At 39.1% G+C, this 23,008-nt stretch overlaps 1 protein-coding gene and 1 long non-coding RNA gene across 8 annotated transcripts in view; one reads left to right on the top strand and one right to left on the bottom strand.

Moving 5' to 3' along the window:
* Window positions 1-15,896, bottom strand: part of DENND4A (DENN domain containing 4A) — a 134,287-nt gene extending 118,391 nt beyond the window's left edge. For 5 of the 7 annotated variants that reach the window (XM_059057688.2, XM_067029622.1, XM_059057684.2 and 2 more), the window contains exon 1: window positions 15,686-15,832. The gene's annotated coding sequence lies outside the window, so the exon portion shown is untranslated. Of the gene's footprint in view, window positions 1-15,685 lie in introns of all 7 variants that reach the window. The other 2 variants (XM_059057687.2, XM_067029623.1) reach the window with 2 other exon arrangements.
* A 209-nt stretch (window positions 15,897-16,105) lies between these two features.
* LOC131753024 (uncharacterized) overlaps window positions 16,106-23,008 on the top strand; it is a 33,354-nt gene continuing 26,451 nt past the window's right edge. The window contains exons 1-2 of the long non-coding RNA XR_010840037.1: window positions 16,106-16,421; window positions 16,872-17,259. This is a non-coding gene — a long non-coding RNA (uncharacterized lncRNA). The remainder of the gene's footprint in view (window positions 16,422-16,871; window positions 17,260-23,008) is intronic.

Here is a 23,008-nt window from a genome sequence, read left to right as displayed (position 1 = left end):
TGATAGATTTGTGGAAGGGGATGAGAAACAGTTACAATTTGTGACCTGGGTGACAATGGTGGTATTTTTGAGCTTGCAACAGGAAAACAACCTCATAGCTGGCCACAACTATCTTTTCTCTCCTTCTCACCTATCTCAGTCACTTCTCAGAACAGTCAACTATGGACCTCTGGATTTGGGGTTTTTTGTTTTTTGGGTGGTTGGCTATCTGTGACAGCTATGGAATAGGAGTCATGAATGGGTAGATAAAGCAATTGAAAAGAGAAGTAAAGGCATTAATCAACTGCTCACAGTAGTGAAGCAAAAAGCATTCTGCCAACTGCTCACACTCCTTTTGCTTAAAGGTAGGTACAACTCTACAGGAGAAAAAAAACTGATGTAAAATATTTTACAAAAGAATTGTGTGTGTAATTTCAGTACTGACATAGATCACTTTTAGAGACTTATCTTTTAAAATTATACTAGGCTTATGCTATGTGTTGTTTTCACTGTTTACTTTTATAAAAACTGTGATATTCATAAGTTTTATTAGCCCTTGCATTTTCAGTCATCCACTGTATGGAGCTCTATGCTTGAACAGGAAAAATATAACCGTAAAAGTAAACTAACCAACCAATCACTATTAGAAAAATTTGATAAAGGAGCCTGAAAGCAAATGATCAGTGAAGACTCATTTTCAAAAGTGACATCACAGTTACAAACAAAATGATCAGTATTCTAAAATCTATAATCCTCCTTTGAAAAAAGAAGTATGCACTATCAAGTAAAGGACAGATATGAAAAAATAAGTTTTCATTTTAGCTTCAGTAAATTGAATGATGTAAAATTCACTTCAGTCATACCAAACTCCACACCACCTTTGTAAATTCAGTGCTTTCTGCCAGAATGCCCGTTCAAATGGCCAGCTGCTGTGTAATATTTGAGACATGTTCTTTGAAGCCCTTCCTGATCCCCTTCCCTAGAAGAGATTGTCATTCTTTCCTTATACTTTAAGACCATCCTGTACATATCTCTATTACGATTATCACATTAACACTGTAATCATTTCTTTGAACATCTACTCTTCTCAACTAGATTAGGAATTCTTTGAGAGTAGGCAATGTTACATCTCTAGCTCTGTAAATATGTTTTAGCACAGTCCCTAAAAAAGGACAGGCAGTCAGTAAACGCTTGTTAAATAGAAAATGACATGATGTATTAATATTAATATAAGATTATTTGTGTTCATGAAATAGCATGATTCAAACTTCAAATTCTGTATGCAGAAGCTAAAAACTCAGTTTTTATTTGTAAAAGGGAGATATTTTTACAGCTTTCAGAATAACCACCTATGAACTGGGGATGAAATAATTTAAGTTCTTTACTACTATATAAGCTAATGAGTGGTCTCTTTTATTTCAAAAAAAAACCTTAATTTTATTTCATGTTATTTAGTATTCCTTTGCAATCACCACTTTTTACGGTATCTATGTAGCCTACCTACATACCTCTCCCCTGAGAGTTGTATGCCCTGTATGCACTCCTCTATCATAGAAATGGGGCCTGAAATGTTCTCTAAAACCTTGGTTTCATCTGCCATAGCTGATTGGACCAGACATAGACATTTGCCTCAAACTGGATTTTTTCCCAGTGTTTAGAATGGGATCACAGAACCATGAGTGAATATTAAGAATTTAAGAGTTAGAGGACTTGTTCGGCCATGCGCAGTGGTAAAAGACAACATGCAGAGAGGAAAACGAAGTAGACGAGTAGGGAGAAGCAGAAGAGATAATGCTGCCCCAGGGTGGGGAGAAAACAGCTGCCTGAGTTACTGATGAGTTTCCAGTTCCTGGTTCCCCTCCCCCTCATGAAGCCTGGTTGTACTTCTACCTTCAAAGTACAGTACTGTGAAATCCCCAGTATCCTTGCCATCAACACTAATTCCCTTTTTTGTGTAAATTAGTTTGAATTTCGTTTCTAATACTCACAAACAAAAGAAATTTGATTTTAAAAACCTCAAAAAAGAAAAGGTCAAGTAGGAATATAAAAATGTCAGTTAACCAGAGGAAAAAAAAACCCTTTTTAAAAAATGGCTGTTACATTGGTATCTTCAGGTATTTCTCAGCATAAGAAAATGAAAAATATTCACCAACCATAACAGGTTCAAACAACAACCTATAAATCCAACTTCAGCATAGTTGTGAGTCAGTATGAATAAAATTATATTTCAAAGTTCAGGGGAAAAAAAAGAGAGATTAAAGAATAGGGAGTATCTCAGAGCTTATTAGAACAAATTATTTTATGAAGAGAAATACTACAATTTTGACCAAAAAGGGGGTGGGAATATGTCTTTTCTGGCGATAACAGCCAGTCCTATCTAACAAGCCTAAGTATCATTATACCATTTTCTCCATCCATCTATATGCTTTCCTCATACAAACATGCCACTTCAGAGTCCTCAACTAAAATGCTCAGTGGCAGAAGACAGTGACCTTTAAAAAAAAGGAAGCATTTCCCAACAGCACAGTCATTCTATGGCATTAGTTTCTAAAAAAAAGACTGATATATTAGGTTGTCCATTTTTCTTTTCTTTTTTGGCTTTTTTTTTTTTTTTTGCGGTACGCGGGCCTCTCACTGTTGTGGCCTCTTCCCTTGCGGAGCACAGGCTCCGGACGCTCAGGCTCAGCGTCCATGGCTCACTGGCCCAGCTGCTCCGTGGCATGTGGGATCTTCCCGGACCGGGGCACGAACCCGTGTCCCCTGCATCGGCAGGCGGACTCTCAACCACTGCGCCACCAGGGAAGCCCTCCATTTTTCTTTTAAATTAGTTTATTAGTAAGAAGTTTCCTTTGGCAACTCAGACTTTAAAAAGAAAAAACTAGTTTCTTTAGTATTTTCAAAGGGATAGTGAAGAAGAATGAATACTGATAACTTCTGTTCAAAACAAACGTTTAGGGCTTCCCTGGTGGCGCAGTGGTTGAGAGTCTGCCTGCTGATGCAGGGGACATGGGTTCGTGCCCCAGTCCGGGAAGATCCCACATGCCGCGGAGCGGCTGGGCCCGTGAGCCATGGCCGCTGAGCCTGCACATCCGGAGCCTGTGCTCCTCAACGGGAGAGGCCACAGCAGTGAGAGGCCCGCATACCACAAAAAAAAAAAAAAAAAAAAAAAAAGTTTATAAGAAAAACTGACTAGTTTCACATAATCAAGATTCAGCAAGACTGGGAAAATCTACAAATGTAACAGCAAGTTCAGAGATAAAAACAAACCAAAACAAACAGTACTTCTATCAAATTTGCCAAGATTATATAGACAGTTCTGGTGTTGAGAAAAAAATGAGACATTAAAGTAAAAGGCTTATGAAAAATTGAACAGTGATTGCCATAAAAAAGATTTTAAGTAAACAAGTCCCAATTGTTTACAATAATGGAAGATGGCAGAGGCATCGATCATTTTTAATGACTTATATTGCCTCCAGACTGTGTTTACTGAAATTACATTTGATTATGAGTGTCCAATATTCTCAGAATTTATTTTAAGCCAAGGAGTGAAGGGATAATGTGCAGGTTTAACTCTGAAGTGGGAATTTTTCCAGTTTCCCCATTCTACCCCGTTGTTCAATCTTTCTCTGCAACATACTTCAGTTTATCTCCCAAATTAATAAAAAGCACAATATAAGCAGAGCTATCACCCTCACACCTTAATCCATAATAGGAAAGGCTGGTTAATACTACAGGATAGGCTATATGAAGACTAAGCATAAATAAAGGGTATTCCTAGAGTTTAAACAGTGTTATTAATAAGAAAAATGTGTAGGAATTTAAAAAACTAATTAAGTAAAACAATTAAGAAATGCTAATCATCACTAATGCCAATTTCAAATTTGTGACAGAACACCAAATGCTGGAGCTGCAAGAAAGACTAATGGTTAGCTCGCCAAGACATTCTCAAAAGCTAGGAATTTGTCTTTCATTTTAAAACCCAGGATTAGTTGGTTTGTTTATTCATTCCCTAATTCTAGGACAGTGGGGGGACTTGAATACATAAATTAAAACATTCTAAGGGCAGCAATGGCTATAACACATTATTTACTGAACACTAAGTGCCAGGCACTGTTCTAATGCTTTACCTGCATTAGCAAATTTAAGCTTCACAACAATCTTATGAAGACATCATCATCTTCATTTTACAAGGGAAGAAACTGAGGTACAGGGAGAGAGCACAGATAGTCAAATAGCAAACTCAGGTTTGCTAATCCCAGACAGTTTGGGTCCAGAGCAACTACTTTATACTGCCTCTCCAATACGAAAATAATTCATTCAACAAATTCTTGACTGAGTGTCTTCTCTTGTGCCAGATACTGCTCTAGTTGCTTGAGACATAACATAGTTACTAACAGATTATTTCAGAAGGAACTTGACAATCCAGACAAGAGTATGGGTCTGACAACCCACAAAATGGGAGAAAAAATTTGCAAACAAAGCAATCGACAAGGGATTAATCTCCAAAATATACAAACAGCTCATGCAGCTCTATGTCAAAAAAAACAAACAACCAAATCAAAAAATGGGCAGAAGATCTAAATAGACATTTCTCCAAAGATGACATACAGATGGCCAAAAAGCACATGAAAAGATGCTCACATTGCTAATTATCAGAGAAATGCAAATCAAAACTACAATGAGGTATCACCTCACACTGGTCAGAGTAGCCATCATCAAAAAGTCTACAAACAATAAATGCTGGAGAGGTGTACAGAAAAGGGATCCCTCCTACACTGTTGGTGGGAATGTAAATTGGTACGACCATTATGGAGAATAGTATGGAGATTTCTTAAAAAACCAAAAATAGAACTACCACATGATCCAGCAATCCCATTCCTGGGCATATATCTGGAGAAAACTCTAATTCAAAGACATGCATGCACCCCAATGTTCATAGCAGCACTATTTACAATAGCCAAGATATGGAAGCAACCTAAATGTCCATTGACAGATGAACAGGATAAAGAATATGTACTACTTATATACAATGGAATATTACTCAGCCATATAAAAAGAATTGAAATAATGCCATTTGCAGCAACATGGATGGACCTAGAGATTATCATACTAAGTGAAGACAGAGAAAGACAAATATAATATGATATCACTTATATGTGGAATCTAAAACAAATGATACAAATGAACTTATTTACAAAAGAGAAACAGAGTCACAGATATAGAAAATAAACTTATGGTTACCGGGGGGAAAAGGGGGAGGGGATAAATTGGGAGATTGGGATTGACATATACACACTACTATATATAAAATACATAACTTGGACTTCCCTGGTGTCACAGTGGTTAAGAATCCACCTGCCAATGCAGGGGACATGGGTTCGATCCCTGGTCCAGGAAGATCCCACATGCTGCAGAGCAGCTAAGCCCATGAGCCATGACTACTGAGCCTGTGCTCTAGGGCCCGCATGCCGCGACTACTGAAGCCCATGTGCCTAGAGCCTGAGCGCCACAACAAGAGAGGCCACCGCAATGAAGAGTAACCCTCGCTCTCCACGACTAGAGAAAGCCCACGCGCAGCAATGAAGACCCAACGCAGCCAAAATTAAATTTTAAAAAAAATTTTAAATAAAAATAAAATAGATAACTAATAAGGACTATTGTATAGCACAGGGAACTCTACACTCAATATTCTGTGATGACCTATGTGGGAAAAGAATCTAAAGAAGAGTGGATAAACGTATATGTATAACTGATTCACTTTGCTGTACAGCAGAAACTAATACAACATTGTAAATCAACTATACTCCAATAAAAATTTAAAAAAACAAAAGTATGGGTCTGTAAAGGCTTTCTGGAGGAGATAAAGCCTATGTTGAGTCTTAAAAGATGCAAAGGAGTTAGACAGGCAAAAAGAAAAGGGAAGAAGAAAATGAAGTCATTCCAAGGAGATGGACTACATAAGCAATGGTCAACAGTTCAGAACTAGCATGTACATTCAAGAAATCTTCAAAAAGTAGTTTTATATGGCTAGAGTGGAAAATAGAAAGCAGAAATTATGAGTTAAGATTAGAGAACTAGTCCCAAATCATGATGAGGCTTAATGACCTGGTAAAGAATTCAGACTTTATTCAGTTGACAATGGAGTGTTAAAGAAGAATTTTCTAACTGTTTTAGACATACCAGTCCGGCAATTCTGATATGAATATTACAGAGATAAAAATGAGGACAGGAAAACCAGTGAGAAGGTAAGGAAGTAGTTCCTAATAAGGCAGTGGCTAAAACAGGGATACTAGGGAAATGACCGATTCAAAAAATATTCAGGTGGCAAAATCAGCAGAATGAATAGTAAATGAATGTATGTGAGGAGAGAGAAAGAGGGAGGAAACATGAAAGACTCGAAAGTTCCTTGAATGATGAAGTCAATAGTCCAGATGTCTTTGAAAAACAATAAATCAGAGAAAAACTTTAGACAGGTAAATAAGTTCAGTTTGCACAAATGGAATTTAAAGTGAAGATACATAAGCAGTTAGATAAGACAATCTCTGATGCTTTGAATACTAATGCTGGAAAAACAGCTTGGTGGCTGATTGGTAGATACACCGTAACTGAAACCACAGGGATAACTACGACTTGCTTACTGTGAAGGCTAAGAAGGGGAACTGGCTAACCCTGGGACCACCACTTCTTTTGGGACAGGCAGAGGAAGGCAAGCCCTCAAGGGGAATGATCAACACACTGAGAAGCTCCAGGATAAACAGAAGAGGGCAGCAGGGTGGAAGTTAAGGGGTTGAGTTTCTTGAGAAAATGGCCAACGGTATTATTGTCATTGGTTACTTTAGCAAGAGCAAGTTTAGTGACATAAGAAGTAGAAATTAGACTGCAGTGGGATAAAGAGTAAATGGGAAAGAAAAGACGTAATTTCAGCCAATGCAGATTACCGTATCAATTTTCTCATCTATAAAATTGTGGTAATGGGTTATTTTGAGCACTAAATGACTTACTACATGGAACCTCACCTGTAACGCTACAGGCCCTCATGCTCACTACACGTAGCCACACTGGGTGTCTTTCTGTTCTCAACTCAAACTCCTTTTCATGGGAAGGCTTTGCACTTGATATTCTCCTGTAAGAATCACTCTTTCCTCAGCTCTTCACATAACTGGCTCTTTCTCATCTGTCAAATATCATCTCCTAAGAGAGGACTTCCCTAAGAAGTACCCTAAGGACCCTCTCAGTCATTCTCTCACATCATCATGTTTCACTTCCTCTGTAACTCTTACAACACTTTGAACTTTTCTTATTTAGAGGTAATATAGCAAAGTGATTGAGAGTGTAGGCTCCACAATCAGACTGGCTACATACGAATTCCAGCTCTGCCATTTACTAGCTATGTGACTGTGGTCAAGTTGCTAAATCTCTCAGTGTCTTTATTTCCTCATCTTTAAAAGGGGCAAAATAATAAAGTACTTACCTCACAGACTTCTTGAGGGAATTAAATGAGTTAATCCATATAAAATTATTATAAGAATACAGGTAAATTCCGACCACTCAAATATTATTATATATTTGTTTACTTGCAAGGATCTTAATGCTCCACTAAACAGCATTTCTGAAAATGTACTATGAAAAACATTTGAAGCTGTAATAACTCTAAGTCCAAATCATAAATATATCAACCAATAACCAAATGACAGAGTACTATTCTGACTAAACCTCAGGAAGTTTTACTTTCAGAAAAGGGATTTTTTTGGCCATGAAAGTCAGAGAGAAAGAAAACCATAGAGAGCTAAGGCTCTGTAATTAGTAAGGGAAAATTGATAAGTTTTATATATATAATTACTTGTAATTTAGACTAGCCTATAAGAAGTAAAATTAAAATATGGAGGACAGAGAAAAAAAGGTTCTGAAAGGTCCTGACCTAAGTAACTTTGGAAAATAGTGTTTTGACTGGGAACTCTAAATGACAAAAGGATTTTAAAAAATGATAAAACTTCTCTAGTTGTTAAAGTCATTTCTCACTGGGATATGGTTAACAATTATGAAACTGCGCATGTATAATGAGACTGAACAAACAAGTAAGTGGACTGCGGATGATGAGAACCAGGTTTCTCATTTCTGGAGAGTAAGGTTACAGATAAGCATGGGGGTAAGGAGAGAATGAACCATGTGGTACTGAAGCAGAGTCAGAGATATCAGTATGAACTCATGTTTAGCTTCAGTTAGATTCAGATGGACATATAAGTTTAAAAAAGTTATATATCCGTATACATGTGTTAGTATACATACATATATTTCCTAGGTCTGTACACTGAGGTCTAAAAGCAATGATATCCCAACAGCAATGAGCATACCCAGTGCCCAAATCTTGGTTTCCAATATCCTTCTCTAATAAAAGTAACCAGGGATCTTTGAAGAAATGGTTGATTATAGGGCTGGGGCAGGGAATAGAAAAGATTAGCCTGGAGCATCTTGTAGTGCCAGAAAGTATGGAAGTACTCAAAAAAACAAAACAATGGTTTATGTCCTGTTGGTCACAGGAACCAACCTGAAAGAGGTGGAACAACTTGAGCAATAAAATAAGGTAGTGTAGGAGTATAACCCAAATTTAGAAATAAATATCCATAAGTCCATATTGATATAAATGATTAAATAAATAAATGCGGGAGAAAAGGAAAATCTCCCTTAAAGAAGAATCCCAAATAATTTTGTAGATACTTACCCGTCGAGGCGTTAGAGCTTAACTTCCTATCCACTGAATATGGTCTGCACTTAGTAACTTATTTCCAAAAAGCAGCATATAGGAAAACTTTGCAGTAGAGAAACCTGGCAAACACTACCTCAGCCAGGTGATCGAGGTTAAAAATATCAGTGATAAGTCATATTGATGGTATGTACCCTTGATACGCTATAATGAGAACAGCATTTTATCTCTGCAGTCATCCTCCCCAAAACCCACAACCCTAGTCTAACTATGAGAATAACATCAGACAAACCCAAATTGAAGGACATGCTACAAATTCTCTGACCCATACTCCTCAAAACTGTCAAGGTCATCAAAAGCAAGGAAAATCTGAAAAGCTGTCACAGACCAGAGGAGCCAAAGGGAACATAATGACTAAATGCAGTGTGGTATTCTGGATGGGATCCTGGAACTGAAAAAGGACATTAGGTGAAAACTAATGAAATCTGAATAAAGTATGGACTTTAGTTAACAGTAATGTTCCAGTGTTGGTTCCTTAGTTGTGACAAATGTAAAACAGAAGTGTCGGATATTAGCAATAGGGGAAACTGGGTGCAGGGGATGTGGCAACTCCCTGAAACTTTTCTGTAAATGTAAAACTATCTTAAAATTAAAAGTTTATTTAAATAAATTAATAATAATAAGAGCAGGGAAGTTATTGCCTTAACCAGACTGACTTTAGTCCTGTAAGTCATGTATAAAGGGTTGGACAAAAACAGAAACAGTTAGTACTATGCAAAACAATCTCAACACTGATGAACAATTTATAATAGTGTATATGTAAGTGCCTAAAGTCATTTCATATGTGCATATTTTTATTCCTTGGTTGATAAGCACTTTAGGAGCAGAAAACTCTCCTCTCAGCAGGAAGGCACTCAAATTTTAGACTGAAACAAAACTGTGGTAATAATTATTATTAATAAAAATTCCACCTGGTTTTTGAAGTACACAAAATTTAAATAGTTTTAGTTAAAATATATCCACAGTACATCACTGAAACATTTTCTCATAGTTTCAGAGGGAGAGAAATATAACTATACATATTTTAAGAAAGTACATTGGGAAGTTCACGAATAACAATATACTAAAATGTAAACTTCACAATAACTTGGGTCCATAATGGTCACTCTTCAAGAGATTTGGAAACTCCAAAAATAAAAAGAACACTTCACTAACGTTTGTAACTATCTTGAACATATTTAAAAACCAAAAAACCTATTACAAAAAAGTCTAACAGAAAATGTGTAAAGGATGTAGGCAAATCACTGAAGAGTTAACCAAAAATGCCCATATAATGCCGCGGAGCAACTAAGCCCGTGCGCCCCAACTACTGAGCCTGCGCTCAAGAGTCCCCAAGCCACAAATACCGAGCCCGCGTGCCTAGAGACCGTGCTCCGCAACAAGAGAGGCCACCGCAATAAGAAGCCCGCGCACCGCAACGAAGAGTAGCCCCCGCTCACTGCAACTAGAGAAAGCCCACGTGCAGCAACAAAGACCCAAAAACAGCCAAAAAAAAAAAAAGGCCCATATATAAGAAAATATAAAGGGAAATAAAAATAGAACACAAATGAAATGCCATTTAACACCAATCAGATTGGAAAAATCCAAGAGTCTGACAACACCAACTGCTGGTAAAGATATGGAGAAACAGAAATTGTTTGTCAGTATCCTATAAACACCCTGTAAAGGGTAAAAAGCGTATATCCTAAGACCCAACAATTTGACAATCGGGTATATGACCTGGAGAAACTCTGGCATGTTGCTTGAGGAGATACAAGGATTTCACGAGGCACTATTTATAACAGATAAAAAATGAAAGCAATCTAAATGCTTATCAATAGAAGAAATGACAAATTGCAGTATATTTTTTCAATGGAACACTACAAACCAGTAAAAAATGAATGAACTAGACCTATAGTGCCAACAAGAATTGGGGGGGGGGGGGAGTAAAATAAAGAAAACAAGTTTCAAAATGTGTATACCATGACACAATCATATTAATAGCTGGTTAAATTTACCAGCACACTTAAAAAAAAAAAGTGCCAGGCAGAGTTTTAAGCAGCTTATATAAATAAACTCATTTACTTTTTACAACAACCTTATGTGGCAGACATTTGTATTATCCGGATTTGAGAGATGAGGACAATGAGGCATGGAAAAATTTTAAAACGTGCCTGAGGTCACAAAACTATTAAGTAACAGAGTCAAGATTCAAACCTAGGGAGTTATGGCTCCAAAGTCCACACTCTTCAAAAGCATCCAAAGCGGGCTTCCCTGGTGGCGCAGTGGTTGAGAATCCGCCTGCCGATACAGGGGACACGGGTTCGTGCCCTGGTCTGGGAACATCCCACATCCCACATGCGGAGTGGCTGGGCCCGTGAGCTATGGCCGCTGAGCCTGCGCGTCCGGAGGAGAGGCCACAACAGTGAGAGGCCTGCCTACCGGAAAAAAAAAAAAAAAAAAAGCATCCAAAGCAATGTCATGTACTACTCAAATACATACAATTTATTAAAAGGTAAACTGTAAGGATACACATCAAATTTATCAGAACAATTGCTAGGGAGGGGATGTAAGGAGAGAAGGAAAGAGGATGAAATTGGGGAGAACAAAAGGGGCTTTAACTTCATCGGCAATGTTCAAGTAAAATATAAAGTTCTACGCTGCTCTTTTAGAATACAGTGTGATACCGATGACATACATGGTTCTTTTATATTAAATGCACATCTCAAGCAAAAATGAAAAAACAGTCAACATTTTGTATAGTATGTGCATTGTTCACCACTTTTTGAAATTTTCTGTATTTTTTAAACTTTTCAAAAATAAAATGTCTCCTCTATAAAACAATATTATAACAAAAATAAAAAGAATGACATCCCTGGTGGCACAGTGGTTAAGAATCTGCCTGCCAATGCAGGCGACACTAGTTTGAGCCCTGGTCCGGGAAGATCCCACATGCTGCGGAGCAGTTAAGCCCCTAGGCCACAACTACTGCGCCTGCGCTCTAGAGCCCGCAAGCCACAACTACAGAGCCCGCAAGCCACAACTACTGAGCCCATGTGCCACAACTACTGAAGCCTGCGCACCACAACGAAGAGTAGCCCCCGCTTGCCGCCAACTAGAGAAAGCCCACGCACAGCAATGAAGACCCAATGCAGCCAAAAATAAATAAATAAACAAATAATTTTTAAAAAATAAAAAGAAATTTAAGATATTTCCAATCTCCATATTTCAGGTTTTATTTAGAAATGCAAACATTTAAACTGTGAGTTTATGTATGTATATATACTTTAACATACATATGGAAAATGCATTTTTACAGGGCTCAAAAGAGATATACTAGAAGTATATCAGAAACAGTATCTTACTTTACATTTTGATGACTCACTCTTAGTGAAAATGAAGTATATATAGCACTAGCAAGAAACCTCCCTTGATACCTTTCTACCTCTTTTTTCTGCTGCTTTCTACTTGTTCGTAGTTTTTAAAAGGAAGCAAGAAGTACCAAGAAATTGTCACATACTTAAAAAAAATAACAACAGCCATAGATGAACATATATGCAGCCCTTCTGAACTTAAGATTCCCCCACATACAATCAAGTAACGTTCCAAAAATTTATTTGTAAATTGCTTGTCTGGAACTCAGAACATACTTTCCCATAAAGAAAGTTAAAAGAGGATGTGAGCACCAGGAAAAAGAAACTGCCTGAGGTGCCAGGGCATGAGCAGTCGGACAGAAAAAGCAGAGTATACAATATGCACTGACAAACCAAGAAGAAAAGGAAGGTTCTCTACCAGAGTTTGAGGTTAGAAACTATGTTTCATTCATTCACCTTTGTACACTCAGTGACTAGCAAAGTACCTGGCACCTCATAAACATTCACAAACCGCTGACTGATGAGGTAATGAGGAAAAGACTTGAGTCAAGCAGTCCATCAATAGGTGGCACTGGCAACACAGAACGGTTAGGGTGTAAGACACAAACAGAAAAGAGGTTGGAGAGTAGGGGAATCCACATATGGAAAACTATTACCAGGCTGGTGCTGGTAGCTAGGAGAATGCCTTCACCTGTATTATTGGCTGTTTGCATTATTGTGTATATTGCATAAGCACTGTATTTTCAGTTAGTTTGGCTAATAATGAATCATAAGGTAGTTTCTCTGTTGGGGCAGTGATTATGTGGGATTTTCAGGATTTTCTCCTATGACTCTTGAAAATATTTTAATGTCGTTTTAGTGATTATTAGAGTAATACTATTCAGAAGACAGAACAAAGTACAAACACTAAAATAGAAGTTACCTATAATCCTATCATCCAGAGATAATGTCTTTTAATATTTTATGTACTTCCTGCCAATTATTTTGCCATATATGTGATATATTATAAGTAATAACATAGTAATTCCTTATATTCTGATTTTTATCTCAAGATTATATTGTGCTTTCTCATGTTAGTAAATATTTTAAAAAATATGACTTTTAATAACTGCATTTACCACATAGATTAACCATCATTAATTTCACTAATCCTCTACTACCTGGCATTTTAACTATTACAAATTTTTCACTATTATAGTAACAACTATATAAATTAATCCTTTCTTATGTATAAAGTTCTACACTGCTATTGTGGAATTCCAAGTGGTAATTATGATATACAGTAATAAGTAATAAAGTAATAAGTAATAGAGCATGGAGTGCTTGAGTTCTCCCAACCCACAAATTCTACTGAGCAATAATCAGTAGGACACTGAACAAAGAAACAAGAAAGGAAGAAATTTTATCAAGTTTTCTTCATTCTCTTCTTCTACACGTTGTAGGAAGGAGGAAAAAGTCCTGAAAGGTAAGTCTCTGATATCAGAGGACAAGAACAGCAAGCCAATCTTCCTGCTACAGCCACTTCTGTTTTCCACTTAGAATAAGAAGCCATCAATTTAAATAGGAATAAACAAGATTTATATCAAACATCTCTGTTTGTATTGGTGCTTAAATCTAGGTTTTCATAGTAAGTAGACTGCTTAGAAAAATTCTGCAAACAGAAAAGATAATGTAACTAATATATCACTCAGTGAGAACACAGTTTTCTTTTACAATTCCTCCATGATTTTTATTATTTTTTGAATGAATTAGAAAATGTCATGTACTCTATTTCTTCTTTCTTATAGCCTCCCAATTATTCCAAATTTTATTCAAGCTGCCACAAATAGGTCAACAGCTCCAGGAGCTTAAGAATCAATAACTATTTAAGCCAGTGGTAATTCATGTGGAAAAGTTCAGAACAAATCAGCATCAGCTTCCTGGCTCTCTTGCACAAACAAAATTTATATCGCTTCACCAATTTTCAAAAGTGTAAATTTGTGTACATAAATTTAAAACTCAGGCCAAATTTTACTTACATTTATTCCCAGTACTGGGCTGCTGTCAAGATCAATTAACTTTCCTAACAAGTACATTCTTATAAAACCCACAATGAAGTTAAGTCTATGTTTAATCATTCAGAAAAAGAAAATTATGTAACATATAGTATGTACAATAATGATGATAATAATATATACTATTCTGGACTCCTACTGAGAGCTGCAGTTCAAAGGGAGAATGTGAAAATGAGGTAAAAGTTACCAAAAATGTTTAATTCTGGCCAAAAACAAAGTTCCCGTAAAAGCGGCCAAATACAATCTTTTGTTTCATTATAAGTTCAAACAGCTCAGAAATTATGTATACTTAGGTTTTCAAAGGCTGAAATCCCAGTATCTATTCTAAACATAAAACTGTATAACTTGCCCAACAGTCCTTACTTATTACCCAATCTTAGGTCCCCCGGAGACTACTTTTTACAATAATCTCAAATGTACTACAATAGATTAGTGTAACCTGGGTTACGCTGTTTACAGGTGTCTCCGCCTCCTTCCCCCGAGAGAAGAGGTAGACTAGGGCAAGCAGAAAATAGAAAGAGACCATTTACACCAAACAACAGCTTGTAATCTTGTAAAATTGCTTCTTTTAAACTTGGACTATTATTTTCATTAACGGATAATATTTTAAAGAATAACATATTCACGTAGTAATACAATTTCTGCCCTCACGGGTCTCTAGCTAGCTGACACGCGTTTTCTCCTCAGAAAAATACATGCCTGTTGACTGATGCCTATCCTGCTGCTGCAAACAAGAAATAACTGTCCTATAACACAAAAACCCTTCTCTAAGGCTCCAGGCGTAACCATACGTTTGAATTAAAAGCACACTGGAACAATAACAAAAATCTTCCAGCACATTTGTCATTTAAAAGTACGATAATGAAAAGCTGTCGCTGCGACCCAGTTTTAGGTCACAAGCTTTTTTTCCCTACCCCCCCAGAAAGCGGTAAACTTCAAAGGGAACAGTGGCGACCAGTAATTGTTTACCCTCTCCCGCCCCCGCCCCCCCAAAAAAGACTGGGAAAAAAACCCAAACTGGACAAGTTGGACGTTGAGCAGGTTCACGCTGGCCGGAGTAGGCAAACCAGACCTCCGGGAGGTAAATCGGGCCTCTGGGGGCCCGCCAGGATCCAGCTGCCGCCTGTTTAAAACAGCGAGCAGGTGGGATTCCGGGAGGCCACCTCCGTCTTACGTAACGGGCTTGTCAAAATCCCAGCTCCAGGACCTCCCCTCTCACCGCCCCCGCCCCCACCCCCGGCTCCTAACAAGAGCCCCAGGCCAGCCCGGAATTGAAAATCCGGAATGAAAATACAGGAGTCCCCCCAGCATCCGACGCAGAGGCGCGGGTGCTACTCTCAGCACCGCCGCACCATCCGGAGCAGACCCAGCTCTCGGAGGACAGCCAGGCTCCGAGAAGTCCCCGGGCGGAGGTCGCGGCCATCCACGCCACATCTCCAAGCCCAGCCGGCCCCACTCCTGTGCCCGCGGCTGACACCGCTCCGGGCAGTGACAGCTCCACATGCCACCTCAGTCCGCGCTGCCGCCCCCACACTCACCTCACCGCTGGCTCCCTCTCGAGCAGCTGGTCGAGCTTGGAGAGCGGTACCGCGTCCACTCACCAGCTGCGGCGGGACACGAGAGGCTGAATGCCGCGGGGCTCCGAACACGCTTAGCTCATCCCCAGCCCGGCGCTCCGCCCTGCGCGGCACCCCCGCCCGCCCAGGCCTGCCGTCTCAGTCAGACGGGACTCCCCCTCCCCTCGCGGCCGCCGCTGCCTCCGCCTCCTTCTCTGGTTCCAGCCGCCGCGGCCGCCGCCGCTGCGACCGGCGCCATCTTGACAGTGACGCAGTGGGCGGAGGCGGGGATCGCGGCCTATGAGCGCCAATAGAGGGCCAGGCCCTTGCCCGAGGGGGCAGGACAGGGACAGGTTGAGGGTCGTGGGGTCCTAGCGCCCGATACTGCTATGGGCGTAGAAGGTGGGCGGAGCTGAGGGGCGTTCTCTCTTGACGCGCGGTAGAGTTGGGGAAGTGCGCCGTGGTTCCCCTTCGCGTTGGGAGATCCGGACCCCTAGGCGAGCGTGGGCGGCATACACCTTCCCTTCCCCTTTCACCACCCCGAGGGTCAGAGATCTGTCATGGGCCTACTGTCGTGTTTCCTCGTTCCTCCCCAGCCGTCCCAGGAGTCCTGACATTGGCTAGCCAGAGCTCGTCGCGTCTGCCTGAAAGGCCGCTCCTCTACCAAGAGCACTCAAATTCCCCAAGAAACCCTCTGAGGGGTTAGCAACCACCTCTAGTACGTTTCGGTCCCAAGATACTGAAGGTCAGGTAAAATGGGGAATTCAGGAGGGTTCTCTGAAAAGTACGTTGATAAAACACCTATTGTTGACTGAAGGGGTGTAGATTACATTGGATTAATGGGATATGGCCTACTTACACCTGGCTGTGGTTCCACCATCAGTGACTGTTGGCAAGTTGCCTCTGAAAAATGAGGATAATAAAGGCTGATTACTGCTACAGGGTTGCTTTGAAGGTTAAATGCTATAATATATGTGAAGTGCTTAGCATAGTACCTGAAAGTGCTCAATGAATGTTAGATATTATTACATGGACAAATGAAGGAAGAAATAGGACCCTAAAAGGTTTCAAGTCAACTCTCCTAAATTGTGCAGAATAGGCTTTAATCTCTTGTACTAACCAGGTTTACAGCTCTGTTTCCTATCTCCACTTCTTTCATTGTATTCAGTCAGTCAACAAACATTCACCGAAACTGAAACAGACACTGAGGCGACACACTGGTGAGGGAAACAGAAAATGTCTGCCTTCATGGAGCTGACAGTCTAGTGGGAAAAAGAGGGACAAAAGTACTTCATCACATTTTGAGGGAAACATGCATAAATGTTATGAACAGAAATCTGGGAGAGCAAATACCAGGATAGCTTAAAAAAAACGGAGTGGTCAAGAAAGGCCCATCTGAGGGATGAGAAGGATCCAGTAGAGAAATGCCCTGGGGAATTGTTTAAGGCAGAGGAAACGGCTGTGCAAAGGAGGGAACTTGGCTGTTGGAACTAAGTGGAGTCCATGGTGCTGGGGAATCCATGGTGCAAGGACGAGCCTGCCCTGAGATTGGAGAGGTGAGTGTGTAAGCAAGTGAGGGCCCATTCCCCCAGGCCCTAAGAAGACATAAAAACAAGATTAGATTTTATTGTAATTGCTACTGAAAGCTATTGAAGAGTAAGGGATGCCTGTTAGAGGAGGGAATTGGGAACAGTGATATTTGGGGTATGACATCATATCTATATTTCAGGCAATATACGGGCCAAAGAACTGGATTTAAGGTAAAACAAAACAAAAAAACCTGGGGTTGAGCCTCTTCAACACTAAATTGTTCAAATTATATGTTCTGATCTTCAATTTCCTTATTGATTAAAAAAAAAGTGAGCATCACATAAGACTGTATACAGAAAAATGCTACTTTCACTGCAAATTATTTAATAATGTAATTTCTTACTGTTTTGTATGTCATGTACAGTTGCCTAATCAGTGCTATTTGATAAGTATATTTACTGGTTTATTTAATTGATTACAAGTAGTAATCCAAATCGGTGATTCTTACTCATTTTTGCACAGAGTGCTACTAAAGAAAAGAATATGAACTGTTATAAATGTGTAGTTTACTGATGCTGTAGTTAACTGCTTAGCCCTGCACTTTCTCATGAAGTTTGATATCAAGCCATGAATTTTTCAAAAGCATTTTCATTGTGGTAAATTATACAAAACATAATATTTACCATTTTAACTGTTTTCAAGTGTACAGTTCAGTGGCGTTAAGTACATTGTGTGTAACCATCACTACTGCCCATTTCCAGAACTTTTTCATCATCCCAAACTGAAACTCTGGACCCAGCAAATTATAACTCCTATTCTACTTTCTAAGACATGTATCTTTTTTTTTAAACATCTTTATTGGAGTATACTTGCTTTACAATGGTGTGTTAGTTTCTGCTGTATAACAAAGTGAATCAGCCATACGTATACATATATCCCAATATCTAAGACATGTATCTTTGAAAGGTATCTGGTGAGTTCCCCCCAACACCCCAAAAAAACACAAAATGTCAGTGGCCTTGGTGATCAGTAGGATTGTTTGCTCCCATTGAAGGGTTTAATGGACCATACCATATAAGTTTATTATGATGATTATTTTTCTTTGGCCTCGCCCCACGACTTGTGGGATCTTAGTTTCCCAACCAGGGATTGAACCCTGGCCCATGGCAGTGAAAGCGCCAAGTCTTAAACACTGGACCGCCGGGGAATTCCCCCATATAAGTTTAGAAACCACCACCCAATAAATAAGAGGAAGAAATAAGTGTAAGTTTTTAGCTCAGATGGCCAACATATCATACTACTAATGAGTAATACTAGTATAGGATCAGTTAATTTTTAGCACTGAAAAGCTGTTCCGTGACCATAAAATATGCTCTATAGTCTTGTAAATGTGTGCTCCAAGATGACCCAAACAATTTGCCCCTCTATGTATAACTACTCTAAATGCATATTTTTTTAATGCTGTTAATTTTCATTAAAAAATAAGTGATTCCAGCTCTGGGTAAATTTAATTTTAAGAAGTAATCTTCTGTGAAGAATGGATTAGAAAAGGGCAAGAGAGAAGGAAGCCTATTTTTGCCACATTTCAGATAACCCAGCATTCCATAAAGTTCAAAAGATCAAGATCTTGACCTGAAAATACTGAGTTGACCACTGTTTTTGTATTTTTAAGCACATCCTCCATGCAGCATTTTAATTCCACTAAACTAAAAGTTAAATCTCTTTTCCAGACCAGACCTTTCCTCCCCGCTGTCCATTATCATTCACAGTTTTCTTATCCCCAATGTGAGGATATGGCTGTAGGCCAGTTAGTGATTACAAGCGAGAGGTTATAGCATAGAGGCTCAAGAGGGAACTTTTGGGGATGATGGATATCTAGATCACTATCCAGATTGTAGTGTTGGTTTCACAGATGTGTACATACATCAAACTTAACAAGTTGCACACTTTAAACATGTAGTCCAGTGTATGTCAATTATTTCACAATAAAGCTGTAAACAAAAATTAGAAGTCCAATTGGGAACTTCCCATTCTTTCCCCATTGGACACAGAGTTAGCCTTTTATTGGTTTTAATTGTGAGATCTGTCGGGTCAGTTCCTCTTTGAGGAGTAGCTTGGTATATCAAACATTTGACTAGCAACAAAAAGCACTCTTTTAACTGGCAAACGAATTCATATATTTTCATCTATATTACAGAATACCAGTTAAAATACTATAGACATATAATTGAAAGCATAGTTTACAGAATGGAATTCTAAAAGTTTCAAAAGTTGAAAAGTTTTGAAGTGTTTTTTTCTTTTTTTTTTTTTTTTTTTTTGTGGTACGCGGGCCTCTCACTGTTGTGGCCTCTCCCGTTGCGGAGCACAGGCTCCGGACGCGCAGGCCCAGCGGCCATGGCTCACGGGCCCAGCCGCTCCGCGGCATGTGGGATCTTCCCGGACCAGGGCACGAACCCGCGTCCCCTGCATCGGCAGGCAGACTCTCAACCACTGCGCCACCAGGGAAGCCCTGAAGTGTTTTTTTCTTAATCAAAGATAACACTTTCTGAAAGAACATACTAAAAAGCAGTAGAAAAACAATAAGCAGTATTTGACTGCATGCTCAGGAAATGCTTCTAAGTACCTCACCGCCCTTAACAGTCATATAAGGAGTCCTTTCAGCATATGTCACTATAGTCACAGTTAAACAAACTTGAACCCTAAATGTGATTTAGTCAAGGGAGTCTAACAATGTAGTCATGGCCAGATGGAAAAGTGTGGCTTAGAAGTTTGGGCCCCATGCCATTTCTGAAATTATGTCATCTTTTACACCTGGAACTCTATCTGGCTATTTCTTAGAAATTATTTTTAATGCTGTGGTTTGAACAATGCATGAAGGAAAACTATGAAACCAGTAACAGTTTAAAGCACTGGGAGCTCAAGCTGTTGTACCACCTAATCCTCTCCACCTGTTAAATCTAGTCACCTTAATTGCTAGACCAGAAGTTTTTTTTGTCTTTAAAGTTACCCATGTCTTGGGAAGAATATTCTATAAAGCTGTTCTTGATATCTATCCCTTGTGGCTTCCTTATGGGTAAGAAAGCCTTCCACTAGGAATTTATACTAAAATTTATTGGCAGTGTTGTCAGATTATCATCTTATTTCTTTTGTTTTTTTTTGTTTCTTTGTGTTTTTTTGTGGTACGCGGGCCTCGCACTGTTGTGGCTTCTCCCGTTGCGGAGCACAGGCTCCCAACGCGCAGGCTCAGCGGCCATGGCTCATGGGCCCAGCCGCTCCGTGGCATGTGGGATCTTCCCGGACCAGGGCACAAACCCGTGTCTCCTGCATTGGCAGGCAGATTCTCAACCACTGCGCCACCAGGGAAGCCCTCATCTTGTTTCTTATAAACACAAACCTGATGACATACTTTTTGAAAACAAATTATCTGAACTACTTGCAAGAATAATAGTGAGAAATGTCATGTTGCAAATAACAAATTCGAAACCTAATACTTGAGAGGAGTGTCCAGGGACAGGAGGGCTGCAGCAGTCTGAGCCACTGTTCTCTCTACCCTCTTGGTGGCTGAGGAGTCATATCTTGAGTTTTTTACAAATTGGAAAATTATCACCTCTCACCATCTTCCTCAAGTTAATGCTTTTACCTCTCTCAACAATTCCTTTTAAATTCAACTTTTAGTTTTTAAATGATCTGCAAAAGAAAGTTGTTTTTCTATAGAGTGTCTTAGCTATCATTGTCCACAGTCAAGTATTTTTAGAACTTTTAACAAATTCACTTCAGTCAGCATTTATACACAAAGCACTATGCTGGGCACAGAAGGAAACAAAGGTAGGTAAGCACATATTAGAGGCACAAAGTATGTTCCCAGGCTGTGTAACTTTAATAAAAATCAAAATATGAGAAGTTCTGCACTAAATGTTTAAACTCATTGCTGTTGGAGCTTAGGGAAGTTGAGTGATTAATTCTGAGTATGGAGATTGAAGGTGATGAATAGATGACATTTGAACCAATCCAGAGAGAACTTAGACTTTCTATGCCTTAGACTTTGATGCCAATGTGAGGGCATCATTGTTTGGGATGTGGGGGTGGGAGTGATACAAAATAGGAAAAGCTTTTGTTTTTGCTCTGAATCTTTATAACAGATGTATTAGAATTGTTTTCAACAAATGAAAGAAATGCTCAAAAATTGTTCCAGCACTTTGACTCTCTTTGGGAGTGGCCAAAGGTTCAAATAATTTGGAAGGATGGATGGATATCTGTGCTGACTTACAGGAAATATGAGTCAGCTCTTCTCATGTGCTCAGCACTGTTGTTACAGCTAGGATATTTGGGAAACACAAAGCTGAACAAATCAGACACCATAAGTCTTTTCTTTTTATTGATTGGCCCAGGCATGTGTCCTGCAAGGGTAGACAACAGGGATGCCCCCTTTTTTTTTTTTAACATCTTTATTGGAGTATAATTGTTTTACAATGGTATGTTAGTTTCTGCTTTGTAACAAAGTGAATCAGCTATACATATACACATATCCCCATGCCTTTCTTATTGTCAAGGCTTAAGGAACCCTGCCAGCAAGGGGAGACACCTGCAATTGTACTTCTGTTTTCTTTATAATCCCTCAGACTAAGAGACAAACACATCTTTAATCTGCACATCTCTTCTACGCTTCAGGATTGTATATTCAATTGCCTCCAGACATCTCACTCCCAAATGTGCCTGAAACTCAACATTTTCAAAGGTAAACTCACTTGACCCCAAACCTGTTTCTCCTATATTCTCTAATTTCTTGAATAGTATTCACTATGCAGTAGTCACAGAAGTCAAAACCTGTGAGTAATCAACTCATCTTTTTTCCGCTTATTCCTTAACAATCATCAAAACCAGCTGATACCACCTCCTTAACATCAAGTATATCCTTCCTCACCTCTCTATCTCCATTCCTACTGACCCAGTTCAAACCCACATTTTTTTGCCACATTTTTTTTTTTCACTTGAAATTTTGCAGCAGTCAACTAATTGGATTCCCAATCTCCTGTCTTTTCTTCTTTATCCATCCCTCCCTCTGTTGCCAGGGTGATCTTTCTAAAGAAGAAATATCATTTGTTCCAGAGGTAGTTTGAGGTTGCTAACTTCCTCTTTTCCTTTCTTTCTATTCTTGGTGGAAAAGTTCATCAGTGTCCAGTCTTGATGTTACCAAAGAGAAGCAGGGCATTAGGGCCTATTCCTGGTTCTCCCTGTCCCCTCTCCAGTATGTTGAAGACAGCCTCTCATATGGAACACTTTCAGACTCATGACTGGAGACTCTTAATGGAGAGAAAGCATTTAAGCCTCTACTATCCATAAGCACACATGTGCATACAGACAAAGAGATGGATTGGTTAGTTATATCAAGATAGTTGTATTAAGGGCAAAGTTAATCCAGAAGGGAAAAACTCTCGCACCTAGTTTATTCAGGATTTGGAGAATAATAGACTTTTAGTAATAAAGATTTAAATTAGAAACAAAGATCTCCAGAACCACTCCTAAGATCCCCAGAACCACTCCTAGGCCCTTTAATGTCAATATCACTTAACTATCTCCTAGAAACAGATATCCTTCCTCTACATTCTTGGCTAATAAGCCTGCAAGTTTTCATATTTGATTTTAACTATCTTAACCACATTTGAAATTTAATAAACATCAGCTTATTGATTTAATAGAATTTAGATGTTGTAATAGTAACTTGCAGAGTTTTAAATTATGCTGAAATGGAAGCAGAAAGAAGTTGAGACGAGGCTC

Source organism: Kogia breviceps, chromosome 3, assembly GCF_026419965.1.
Source record: "Kogia breviceps isolate mKogBre1 chromosome 3, mKogBre1 haplotype 1, whole genome shotgun sequence".
Lineage (NCBI taxonomy): Eukaryota > Metazoa > Chordata > Mammalia > Artiodactyla > Physeteridae > Kogia > Kogia breviceps.
This window is presented reverse-complemented; position numbering and strand designations above follow the sequence as displayed.